Genomic DNA, 14239 nt, shown 5'->3' with positions numbered 1-14239 from the left:
AGATCCCAAAAACTAGGTTCAAAGGGACAACCTAATTGTATCGACAAAGTTGCTCATTGTGGGGGGAATGACCCAATGGACCAGTGAAGGATGGAGGTTGAGCACACGACTTTTAATGATCCAGTAGAATAATGTGGAATACTCGCTTCGAAGAGAATTGGAGGCACAATGTGTTCATGGCCAAGAATGAACACATGAGAACTGAGTTATATCAGAGAGAGTCTTAAGTGAGATATGTTAATGCTTACACAACGACAGAACAATTCAAGGACATTGTGTCTACTGTCAGCAAATAGATCTTCACAAGGAATAGTTCAAAGGGTAAAACCTACCTATCTTATACTGGACTCAACTATTGAATGATATCACATATCCTGTCTCCATTCATGTGAGCGATTATTGGATATATGTAAATGGAAAAGAGATGGAAAGGAAAGAGGCTCCATTGTGAATGAGATTTTAGTTCCACATTGGGAGTTTCAAGGCATATTGGTTGGTTTATATTGATTTACATGCATGTATGATGTGAACAAATGCACGGGGAGAAACTCTCTTTCACGTGTGGGTACGCTAGGGGTGCAAATCCATGGTCCGGATTGCACTATACCAAGTTGACTTGTGTCTGAGCATGATCTGCACACGTCGAATGTCGGACCGGTTGAGATAAAATTTGCCCAAGCGAATAAACCAACGCTTTGCCATTTGAATATCTTTTTGCTCAAGAGTATAACAGAAGTATTAATATGAAATTAATGGTGGTTCTGTAACGTCTCAATATTACCGGCGACATTAACCTTATTAATAGTGATTTCGTAACCTTTCAGTATTAATGGCGATATTAAACCCATTAATGATGATTTCGTAACATTTCAACATTAATGACGACATTAAACCCAACATTAAATGATTGGTCATTCATTGCAGGCAAGGTGAGAGCTCCTGTATAACGAGGCTGGATCTTGAGCAAAGGTAAGAGGAGCGGAAGATAAGTGAAAGTGAAAGCGAAAGCTAGTGCAATAGCAAAAGAATTCCTCCATCTTCGCTCCCCAATTCTTTCTTCTTAGTTATGCATTCGTTCAGCTGAACTACTTGTAATAGCACTCGAGTGCATTCTCAGTTCGCCACAAACAGCAGTGCTTGGTTGTGTGCGTAGTTCTACTATTGTATCTTGGAAATAGACGACTCTAGAGAATCTCGAAGCACAGCCAGAGGTGGGGTGAATCTGTTTCAAGGAAACTGTGTTGAGTGTAGGTCTCGCCATCTTCCTTGGTGAATTCCTTTCCCGATTCGGCTGCGCACCGTATCGACTCTGCGACTCAGACCACTGCAAGCTTGGTAGAACTAGCTCCGCTGACAGCCTGAGACTATCCGCTCAGGTCATCGTAACAGATAAGTTAGAATTGATTTTATGTAATTTCAATTCAGTAATTTTTCTCCAAAATCTCCAGCAGATTGTCCAACATAAATGTTGGAGTACATGATGGAAAACAATTTTTAGCGAGAAGGTTTTGAATGCAGAGGAGCAGCAAAGATACATATTAGAACACATGATATTCCTAAGTAACTATAATAATCTATGATCATTCATTCCTATACTTGACTATTTTCAAAGTCAGATTTTTTTTCTTTTTGTGTCTCCTGATTTTCAGTTAAAAACATGTGATATTTTAATGGTAAATGTGGATTCTTTGATCTTCTAGGGCCAATTTGTTTTGCCTTAAAATGCATGAAGGTTATCAGGAACATGGTTAAGTGATTTTTGGATGTTTATTTATGTGAAATTTTCTCAACTATCTACCTCAGGTATTTGCAAACAATAACTCAATTCTTCCCTTATAGGAGATCAACCAAACTGTTCACTAATGTAACACCAAGCATACTTTATTTCATATAATATAACGGCCACACACAAACTAAGTGGAGTTTTAGTAAAAGTTTGAAAAAATAGCCATGAGCTCAATGACTCAAAGTTGGGCTGACATATGTACCAAACCTGGTTTTGATATGTGATTTATGAAAATCTTTATGCCATGAATACATCAATAGATCTTTATCCTTAAAAATGATTATATCTGTTAGATCTATTGTCAAGTGGTGACATGCTAAAGTCTCGTAGTTTTCTTACACATTGTTAAGTTCTGCATTGCTTGCAGTTCCACCTTAAATGAAAAATTCTGACATGCACCTTTGGTGTCTATACAAGGAAAACACTAGCTAAAATTTGATTTTATAATTTATACTGAAAACAAGAACTGGGAAACTTCAGTTGTCTTTAGAGTATTAATCCATATTATTGTTACAAAATTCTATGATTGATGTTTTTTTCTTGTGGTATATTTATTGTGCTTTCTGCTCAATTTTACTAAAGGCTCCAAGTATTTATTCTTTAGATTTGTCCTGTTTTGAAACTATTTCTCAAGTTACAGGAATGTAGATATTTTCAAACTTATGAAGCATGTTGTAGATGTTTGTTCACTTAGCTTATGAATGGTTGCTTCTATGGCTGTTTTCTAACAGTTATCAGTGGATTAATCGAAAAGGAAGGCCTGCACCTCGGGAGATTGCACCTATAGTTGTTTGCAATCATATCTCATACATTGAGCCCATATTCTTTTTCTTTGAACTAATTCCAACTATGGTTGCTTCTGAGTCACATGATGCATTGCCTTTTGTTGGAACTATTATTAGAGCAATGCAAGTAATCGCTCTTGTCTAGGAATCTTTCATAATCAGCTCTTCATTTTACTAATTGTTTTATTCTTATCCTCCGTGGTTTTTTTCTCCTTATCAAATGATTTTATAATGACATGTTAATTATATTTTGTAGGTTATATATGTTGATAGGTTCTCACCACAATCAAGAAAGATTGCTATTCATGAAATAAAGGTATAAAGATTGTAACTTCTTGATCAATGCTACTATCTGTTTCATCAATTTTCTTTCCTGCAATGAGCCAGCTACATTTATTTAAATTAGTTTGTTGGGTCTTTAGCATTTGAATAAGGTCACATTGTTGGTAATACCACACTTACTACCATGTTGGCAATAGCTAATTTAACTATTAATCATATCAAACAATGATATGGCAGCATATCATTGTTTTAAGGGCAAAATGCAGTTGGTGTTTGGTGATTTTACAATTTCATTTCGCTCCCAAGGGATTTTTTTTATCATTTCCTTGCTTGAGTTTACCTCCATTAGCATTTTATTTCTAGTTTTTCACATTACTCACCTGTAAATATTTAATACAAAACAGTAAGACAATAATACGACAATGAAAGAATTCAAAAATTAAATTCTGAATTCTAGATTCAGATAATTTTCTTCTAGAAAACTACTAAACATGAGTCACATAAATTGATTGTGCCTAAAGTTACATTGGTCTTAGCCAACTTAAAAATTTAGTTAATCAAGGAAGAAATTAGCTTGGGATCTTTCATATTTTGTAGTCTAGCTTTATCGGCTTGCTTTGTGTTCATTTCAAGGTCAAATAGTCAATTTAAGATGCTGTTATCAGTGATCCAAAGTCCTCCGACATCAGTTAGCTTATCTGAATATTGTTGCCTCAGTATTTACTATGGGAGTTTGATTGGTATTTTTAAAAACATAATTCACTTTACCTCTTTGCCTAAAGATTTTTCATAAGTAACTTATTGTGGTGTTACATTAGATTTGATGATGATGAATGCCCTCTAATTTATATTTAGGAGGATAACAACTAAATATTTTTAATAGTAATGATAAGGAAAAATAAAATGAAATATTTTTACTAGCTATTGATACAGAAATTTGCTTTCTAGGACATGAAAACAGAGAAAGGCTTCTTCCAATGAATTTCCACGTGTTATGTTATTTCCTGAGGGGACCACTACAAATGGGAGGTTCCTCCTTTCATTACGACCTGGTGCATTCCTGCCTGGCTTGCCAGTACAACCTGTGGTTGTTTGGTATCCCTATATACATTTTGATCAATCTTGGTAAGGGTTTTACACAATATATTTTTTAGTCATTGCCCTTGTTGTAATGAATTACTTTTCACTTGATTTAGGGGAAATGTTAATTTGCTGAGGCTCATGTTTAGAAAGTTGACACAGTTTCACAACTTTATGGAGGTGTGTTATCTGATATTTCCTAATTTTTGTATCATATTAATTGCATGTCTCAGTTTCAAGATTCACATATTTTTCTGAAATTGGTAGTTCAATTGTTGAAGTATGATTGCTTATATTTTTCCTATTTTCTTGCCTTGTATCATTAATGATTTCCATTTCTACTTCTGCAACGACAAATTCATTTTTAGGGGCCAACTATTATTTATATCCAGGATACATGTTCCATTCAGATTAAATAGATATAGGAGGGGAACAAAAATAATTGAATAAAGGGCAAATATGTATACAGATCTTGATTGCCATCTTTGAGATAACTTTGTTCTTCACAAGGCTTCAGGCATAGTTGTGTTTTCATCTATTAAGTAGTTTGCTTGCTTTCTAAGTCTTGTTTGTAATCATGAACTTTGACTTCAGTCCTTGGTCTTATGAGTCTTGGGTCTCCTACTCCTACAAGGGCAACATTAGGTTAACACTTGAATAGTGTGAAACTTTCAGATGGTTCATTTGTTTTTGTGCAGCCTATGATTGTTTGAGTATCTTAAATATCAAGTATAAAAATGCATTCAACTAATTTCACTTGTCCATCATACTTCACCTTACCATAACACATTCAACTTTTTCAGAGCTATCCATAAGGAACTCTGCATTCTGAGCAATGCTGGATACAGCAATGAAATGCTGTTTGTTACACTGTTGGTCAGACCATGGTTTAAAGTGTCGTGCCGAAATGGTCGAAACGGGCGAAACGACTCGTTCCGCTTGATGACCAGCATCGGCACGACCCCGGCACCAGACCCACGACAGGTGTGACGTGTTGCGCGACCTCGTGGTCACAGCGGAGGGGTCGCTCGATCCTGCAACAGTAGCGGAGGGGTCGCATAACCCTTCCATTGTCGCCGCGGAGGCATCGTGCGACCTTGCGGTCACTACAAAGGGGTCGCACGACCAACGTGGTCGCGTCGAAGGAGTCACGCAATCCCCGCGGCCATGGCTGGTCGCACAACCCCGCGACAACGTCGAAGTCGTGCGGGCTCGCGAGTGGTGTCGGATTTCAGATTTTTTTTTAATTAAACTTAGGTTAATTATTTTAATCAACTCCTAGCTATTATAGAGATAATCTAAAGATACTTTATTAAATCCTAATAAAATTATTTAATTAATTTTATATTTCATTTATTTTAATTTAAAAATTATACTAAAATTTTTATTTATTTATTTATCTATTTTCATATCTTTTCCTTTTTTAAAAGATTATTTTTTATCTTGTTTATTTTTTTAAATATTTATGTTAAATATTTTAGTTTTTAATTAATATATTTTATATTTAAAAAATATCGAAACTATATCGGCACGGCACGATACGGTACCGAAACCGTATCGTTCCGGTCCATAACCGAAATCTCAGCACGGGTCGAAATTTTAAACCTTGGGTCAGACTGCTGTAGTTAATTCAACTTGTTTGTATTTATCATTGAAATGCTATTGATTTGCTGATAGCTTGACACCCCTATGATAATGAAATGCAAATACAAAAGATTTATTTCTGAACTTAATCTTCAGGTTGTTCTGCTCATGGATTAGATATTATGATGCTATTGTTATACAGATGTTGTAGTTTAATTTTCTGAAAAGTAGAATTTGTCCATTGTCTATGCATGATTACATTAATACATTAGCTTATTATTAGCACACAACTATTCTTTAGAATATCAGAAAAATATTTTCATAGCCTTGGATCTCTGATTGACAGGTTGGGTTTACCTCATTTGTAGATTTGCTCCCTAAGAATGCCTTTGTTCACTTGACAGGTGGAATACCTTCCTGTTGTCTTTCCAGATGAGAGAACAACAAAACATAGTAAAGTTTTCAGATAGGGTAAGCATGCCCAATGAATTTTAATGCGTGCTTCATGTTTTGCAATATATTTAAAAATATATATATATATATATATATATATATATATATATATATATATATATATATATATATATATATATATATATATATATATATATATATTAGATTAGATATGTGTTTATCTGTGAAGATTTGTATAGATTTGATTGATTTAGTTGTCATCTTTAGTTGATCTCATTCCTTGTAAATAGTTGTCTAAATTAGAAGTTTTATTAGTGCTTAACTAGGTTTGCTAGACATCAAAACAATTGTATATAATCTTATTATTGTGATCAATAATATTTAGGCTAAATAACTTTGAGCTCCCTTGTTTTCTATGAAGTAGCAATTTGCCCCCTATTTAAAAAACAACACTTGACCCTTTTTTTGACCTAAAGTCAAAAAGAAAAAAAAAGAGTAAATGACCAAAAGAACCCAATACTTTATTGACCTAAACTTAATTCTGAACTTTGAAATTATTCTGCAACCCCCTTACTGAAAAGTAACCTCAAGACTTCTAGACAAAAATAAAAAATAAAAATAAAAAATTCCACATGATCATTGAAAGCTTAACAACCTGATCTATAAATAGGTCAAAAATTCTCAATTGTTCCTAGAAAAAAAAAACCCTTACAAAATTCATACATGCACCAACATAAACAGCAGAAAAGCAGTAACTCTGAAAGGGATAACCATCCAAAACCTCATTCCACCACCCTCACCAAACTATAAAAGAGCCAGAATTTTAAATTGATGAATCAAAATCACATGAAGATAGAACAAAGTTCATCATTAAAAATCTCCTTCTCATCATCATCAAATGTGGCATACAATGAAGTAGGAGTGAAGTGTTGGTGTGGCAAAATTGCACCATTACGCACATCAAAGACATTATAAAATCCAGGAAGGAAGTTTATAGGTTGTTGTAACTACAAGGTTAGTGCTCAAACATCTTAATATACCATATAAAACCAAAATCATTAACATAAAATGGATGTCAACTACTATTTACATCCATAAAAATGGTGGATGCGGGTACTTTCGGTGGATGGATGAAATAGAAGAAGAAACACAAGACTTCAACAACTTCACCTTTCAAAAAGTTCAAGTTAAGGGTAAACATTCAACGATCATGTGAGATTTTTTATTTTTGGTTTTCTTTTTTTCTAGAAGTATGAGTTTACTTTTCAATAAGGGTGTTTTAGTCAGAATAATTTCAATGTTTAGAATTAGAGTTATGTCAGCAAAGTGATGAACTATTTTGGTTATTTACTATTTTTTTTTCTTTTTGACTTCAGGTCAAAGGAGGTTAAGTGTTGTTTTTTAAATATAAGGGCAAACTGCTATTTGATAGAAAACACAGGAGGTTAAAATTATTTAGCCTAATATTTATTCTCAAAACCTTTCATGGTATCAGAGCACTTTGGCTCATGCCCCTAAATCCTTCAAAACCCATGCCAATGGGCTCCTTGACCTCCTTGACCGCCGCCACCATCTCCACCATGATAACCAGTGCACCACCCCTTCACACAATCTCATCGACATTAACGTGGCAACCCAAGCCCCTTTGAAACTCACCTCCACTAATTACCCAGCCCGGTCGCTCTAGTTTCAATGTCTCCTTATTGGTTATGATCTCATGTCTTACGTTGAGGGCTCCAATCCATGCCCGCCTCCCACCATCTCTCAAAGTAATTCCATGGTCTCTAACCTTGACCATTCGCTTTGGATATGTCAAGACCAATTACCTATCAATGCTATCATTGGTGCTCTCTCACCAACCCGGATTCCGTTCATTGCTTCCTCCAAAACATCTCTTGATGCTTGGACCACTCTTGCCAAGACCTACGTTGCTCCTAGTTTTGGTTGGATTTTGCAACTCAAAGTTTAGATCTCCAAGGTTCGAAATCTATCACTGCAAGTGCACTATGCTCTTGCCCTCATGAACATCCCATCGACAATGAAGACCTCAATGACTCAATCTCAAGGTCCTCAATGGTCTTGATGACAATTACAAAGAACTCACTCACACTATTGAGGCTCGTGACACCTCCATCTTGTTTGATGAGTTGTATGAAAAACTACTCAACTTTGAAGCCCAACTCTCAACAAAGGCCGATGTTCCTCATACTCCTACCACCACCTTTGCTGCTTCCCACTCTAGTAAATCATCTCTTTCTGGTTCATTCATAGGTTAAACTCGATCCTTTGGTGCTTCACGTGGTCGCGACCCTTGTCCTTCGGGTCCTTAGCAACCATGGTCTTCGGCCGCCGCTAGCTCTATGGCGTCATTGGTCATTCTGCCAAGTGTTGTACTTCTTACCAATATCTACCATGAACTCCACAACAACAACTCCTCGCCCTCACTTGGCTTCTCACCTGCTTGCTAACCCCATACCCACCGAATGTCTTATGGACTCCGGTGCCTCTCATCATGTGACCACTGATTTAGCCAATCTCTCTCTCCACTCTCTGTACACGGGCTCAGATTCCATTGTCGTGGGCAACGACACTGGTTTGTCTATCTCACACACTGGCTCCCGTACTTTACCTGCATCTTCTTCGCCCTTATCTCTTATCAATACTCTGTGTTCTTTCCATGACAAAATTTTTAATTTCTATTGCTCAACTGCATTGCACTAACAATGTATCTGTTACCTTTTTACCTAAGGATTTGTGAACGGGGGATTTTTTGCTTACGGGCCCGTGTAATAATGGGATCTATGTTTGGCCACCCTTCAAGCCCCTCTCACCCATGCCCACTGCCCTCGGCTCCACCACTACACTGTTGTCCCTTTGGCACTCTCGCTTGGGGTCATCCTTCTTTTGATATTGTTCGTCACTTAGTCTCTAATAATGTTGTTTCAATTCTGTCTAGTGTTTTTTTTTGAATTTTCATTGCAATTCCTGCAATTTTAATAAAAGTCACAAGCTTCCATTTTCTAATTCTACTCTTACTTTCTCGTCACCGTTGAATTAATTTTCTCCGATGTATGGACCTCTCCAGTCCTCCTATTGGATGGTTACAAATATTATCTAATTTTTGTTGACCACTTTTCCAAATATATTTGGTTTTATCCACTTAAATGCAAATCAGATGTCCTGCTTGATTTCACCAACTATAAAAATCTTGTTGAAAAATATTTCAATCAGAAAATCATCTCCCTTTATACTGATAATGGGGTGAATTTCTAGCCTTAAAATCACTCTTGCTACAATCTGGAATCTCCCACCTTACTCTCCCGCCTCATACCCCCCAACACAATGGTTACATTGAACGACACCATCAACACATTGTCGAAACGGGCCTCACTCTTTTACACCAAGCATCTATCCCATCCACCTTTTGGTCTTACGCCTTTGCCACTGCAATCTATCTAATAAACTGTATGCCCAAAGTCAATCTCTCCATGCTCTCGTCTTTTGAAAAACTCTTCCATCGTTCTCCCAATTTTCACAAGCTTTGGATATTTGGTTGTCTGTGTTATCCTTGGTTACGTCCCTACACCAAGCATATCCTCATTCCATTGCATGTGTCTTTCTTGGGTACTCTGTCACTCAAAGTGTGCATCTCTTCCTTGATATGTCCTCTTTGTCTCTCGTCATGTTCGTTTCATTGAAACTGTTTTTCCCTATGCTAGTTCTCCCTCTACCGTATCACTTGAATGCTTACCCAATCTTGACTCCTTTAGTATGAACTACCCTATTCCATCCCCGCCTGTGGTTGAACACCGGCATGCTAATCTTGGCTCGCGCTCCACCCCTAGCCGCTGCTCATCCTCTGTCCCTCACCCCATGACCACCTGATCCAAAAATCATGTCATCAAGCCCAATCTCAAATACTCCCTCATCATCACTACTACCCGTGCTAACCATGAATCTACATGTGCCACCACTACCCTTCGAGACCCATAATGGTGATCTGCCATGTCAGCTGAATTTGATGCTCTTCTTTGCAATGACACCTGACATCTTGTTCCTCCTCAGCCTACTCAGAATCTCATTGGTTGTAAGTGGGTGTTTCGCATCAAACATCATTCTGATGGGTCTGTTAAATGCTATAAAGCTCTTCTTGTTGTAAAAGGTTTTCATAACATTTTCAGCCCTGTGGTTAAGCCCATCACCATTCACACTATCTTGAGCCTTGATGTGCAGCATGGTTGGCCTTTACGACAACTTGATATAAATAATATTTTTCTTCATGGGTCCTTGGATGAAGAGGTTTTTATGGTTCAACCTCAGGATTCCTTGATCGCAACTATCCCACATGTTTGCAAGTTAAATAAGGCCATTTATGATCTTAAGCAGGCACCCCTTGGAAGATTTCTCCTTCACCTTGGGTTTTCAAATTCTCAATATGATGCTTCTCTCTTTATTCTACATTTCCAAGGGAATACCGTGTATTTTTCATATATATATATTGATGATTTGATTCTTATAGGTAGTCATGCGCTTCTCATTGATGATATTGTTAAGCAACTTGCGTCACGATTTTCTATCAAAGACTTGCGATGCCAGCCATATTGTCTTGGTGTTGAAGTTCTTCGTTGTTTTCGTGGGCTAGTTTTATCTCAACGGCGTTATGCACTTGATGTTCTTACTCAGTTCAACATGCACAATTCAAAGCCTATCCAAACTCCCCTTGCCACCACTATTATGTTATCTCTTTATGATGATGGTGCGCCCATAGATGCCACTTGCTACAGGCAAGCCATGTGCAGTCTTCAATACTTGCTTGTCACTCGCCATGACCTCGCCTTTGCTGTTAATCGCGTCTCCCAATTCATGCATGCCCCTTCTGAACACCATTGGGGTGCAATCAAATGTCTATTTCTCTATGTCAATGGTACTCTTGCTTGTGGTCTTCATATTCGCCAGATACTATCCCTTCATGGCTTTATTGATGCTGATTGGGGTGGCAATCCTGATGATTGTTGTTCTACCAGAGCATATGTTATCTTTCTTGGCTCCAATTTGATCTCTTGTAGCTCTAAGAAACAAAAATTCATTGCTCGGTCCTCTATAGAAGCTAAATATTGAGCCATTGCATCGGGTGTTGTTGAAATTTCTTGGATTTGTTCTCTCCTTCGAGATTGCGTATTCCTATTTCATTTATATCTGTCATCTATAGTGATAATATTGGAGCCACCTATCTATGTGCTAATCCAATTTTTTACTCTCGTATGAAGCATATTGCCTTGGACTACCATTTTGTCCACGAACTTGTCCAAGGTGTCAACCTGCGTGTTTCTCATGTCTCGTCAGGAGATCAACTTGGTGCTCTCACCGAGTCATTGTCTAGTGCTTGTCTTCGTCGTTTGATATTCAAGATTGACGTTTCTCCATAACCTCCATATTGAAGGGGGATATTAGATTATATATGTGTATATCTGTGAAGATTTGTATAGATTTGACTGATTTAGTTATCATCTTTAGTTGATCTCATTCCTTGGTAATAGTTGTCTAAATTAGAAGTTTTACTCGTGCTTATCTAGGTTTGCTAGACATCAAAATAATTGTATATAATCTTATTATTGTGATCAATAATATGTATTCTCAAAACCTTTCAATATATATTTACATTACTTGATGAGTAATCTTTTTTCTTTGTAGCATTTATTCTCAACATTAAATCATGGCATATAATTTCGTGCCATGCTGACCAACATTATCAAGAATTATGTTTCCCTCCCACACCGAGACACAGAAAGGCTCTAGCATAACAAGGACAATAGCAAATGTGAAATTTCTTCCTCTTCGATATGCAAACATAACACAATATTCTTCATAATCCTTCCTCGTGGGTTGTTGCAATCTGTCCTCCACTCAAGATACATGGTACTTGAAACCCTATTTTCGATGAGGATTGATGAGAGTAGGGTGATTTTGGGTGTTGGTTAACTGTGAGAGGCAAGGTGATTGGAGACAACTAGGCTTCATTCACATTGTGCACAGTTTTCTCCAGTGCCAATGATAGAAGATGTGTTTTTGCCTTCTCCATGTAAGTCACATCCTCTTCTTCTTCTTGTTCCTCCGCCTCCCCTTAATCTTTTTCTCCCTCATCAGTGCCACTGCCACCACTTGTTGACTCGAGCTAAACAACATGAACTGTTTCCTTTCAGCTGGGACCCAAACCTTAGATTGGAACAAGACTTAAAATTGCATGAAATATTCAATTTGTGATTTCAGGGATAGTTGGATATTCTGTTGTAGCAATTTCTAGGTTTAGTTAGAAATTTTGATTTACTATGTGTTTGCAAAATCATCATTGGAGAATATAAGAACTTTCTTCAGACAGATTATATTCTTTTCATCTCTTGAAAGTTAGTTTGGATATGCTTCGCTACAAGAATATTCAGTCTCTTCTAGAACATGCCAAGCTAGCTATCCACACGAGGTAGTTTCATTGACATCATTCAGATCTACGAGGGATAAGCGGTTGGACTGATCCAAACTTTTGAAGTGTTTTATGTCACTATTCACAAGATAAACACAAGAAGCAGGTTTCAATAACCTATCAAATCTTGAAAAAAATGAGTAAATTGGTAAACTAGATGTTGTAGGTTGTCGACTAGATTTCAATTGATTCAGAACTTGCTTTTGGAGTAGCACTGATTAATATCATTGTTATAACCTTCACGCAGCCTGTGTTTTTTCCTTTAGGGTTGGAAAAATTCAACATGGCGTTTATATGTCACCAATTTGCATACACATTAGTAGATGTGTATTTGACATAATTATGGTCATACATGAATTTTGGACAGAATCTTGTTTACACAGTAGCTAACAGTTGGCACACAAATAGAAGTTTTGAGTTTGTATAACTGTGTCCATGGTCTTAAATAAGTTGATTCAAAATAAATTTTTCATGTTTGTAGTTCGAGCTGCATAACCTGTTTGATATCCATATGTATGTTTTGATTTTTTTTTGGTGAATCATTCGTCTGTTGTTATTGGATATTACTGCAGTAGGTATTTGTAGGAACCTGTAGAAGATTATACAGTTGGACAAGTTGATTTCAGCTTAAATCAGTGAGAGTGAAGGTGTAATGGACAGAGAGAAGTCAAAGAAAATTCTGATTAATATAATAAAATGTTTTAATTGATATGAATGTTATGTTGATATGTATAGTCTCACGTAGAACTTAATGGAGAGTAAGATCCATGTTTCTGAATTCTGACTCAAGTCATCGACACAAACATGACTTGATGATGATATTCTGAAATTATATGTTACTTGGGTTTAAATAGGTCAATCAGGTACTTGTGCTTCTTCTGCTTGTTTTCTTTTTGTGGAGTAAAACTGATTTCTCCAACACAAACAACTACAGTTTACAATTTGCATAATCTTAGAGAATACACACAGCTACTTTTGCACAATAGCCTCAATATCTTTTAAGAATCTTCCTACTGAATCCATAAGTATGATTATGTGCTATTTTATTCTCCATTGAATGCTGAACTTCTAAATGTGTTATTAGTCCATAATATTTAGTGAAATTCTTTTTTGTATTTTTGTGTGGTTGGTGTATATCTCAGTGGTAGACATTCATTTATTGGATTTCAAAATTACAGTAATCAATTAGAAGTGGCTACAGTTGATCTGTTTTTGTGCAAATCTTTCATAGACTAGCCTGCTCGGTTTCCTGATTTACTTCTCTACATATGGCTGTGGGGCCGGTGGGGGCGCCTGGGGTTAGTATATGACCTTTTGCAGAAAGTGACACTTGTCTAGTCTTACTTTCTAAAACCATGTTATCATGATATAATCTGCATGCCTCATTGTTCATTTCTCACTCAAGTTATTTTCTAGTGCTTAAATGGTGGCATAATACCCTATCAGTTGATTTATTGACTGGCACCTTGCCTATCAGTTGATATACTCCTTACTGAGGGAAATAAAATTGTTTTAACCTTTGTGATGCTGGGAGTCGAGTCTGGAGACTTTTCTTAAGTTTTATAGGTTTTCCCCCTTCTTTCTCTTTTTCTCTGTAAACTATCAACTTTTTATGTCTACGGAGCAGTCTTTAGCCTTTGGATAACATCAATGAAGAGCTCAAGACTCTTGGTGATGTTTCAATGTAATTTGAGTTATTTATTGTAATACTACATACTGAAAAAACATGCCTGAGCCATTTACAGTATCTTTTACAAGCAAAGCCAGTAGTTTGTTTCTCTTTGTTCCAATGGTTCAGATTTTATATTATATATTTTTTATTCTTCTTCTCCA

Source organism: Zingiber officinale, chromosome 6A (assembly GCF_018446385.1).
Source record: "Zingiber officinale cultivar Zhangliang chromosome 6A, Zo_v1.1, whole genome shotgun sequence".
In the NCBI taxonomy this organism is placed as follows: domain Eukaryota; kingdom Viridiplantae; phylum Streptophyta; class Magnoliopsida; order Zingiberales; family Zingiberaceae; genus Zingiber; species Zingiber officinale.
This window is presented reverse-complemented; position numbering follows the sequence as displayed.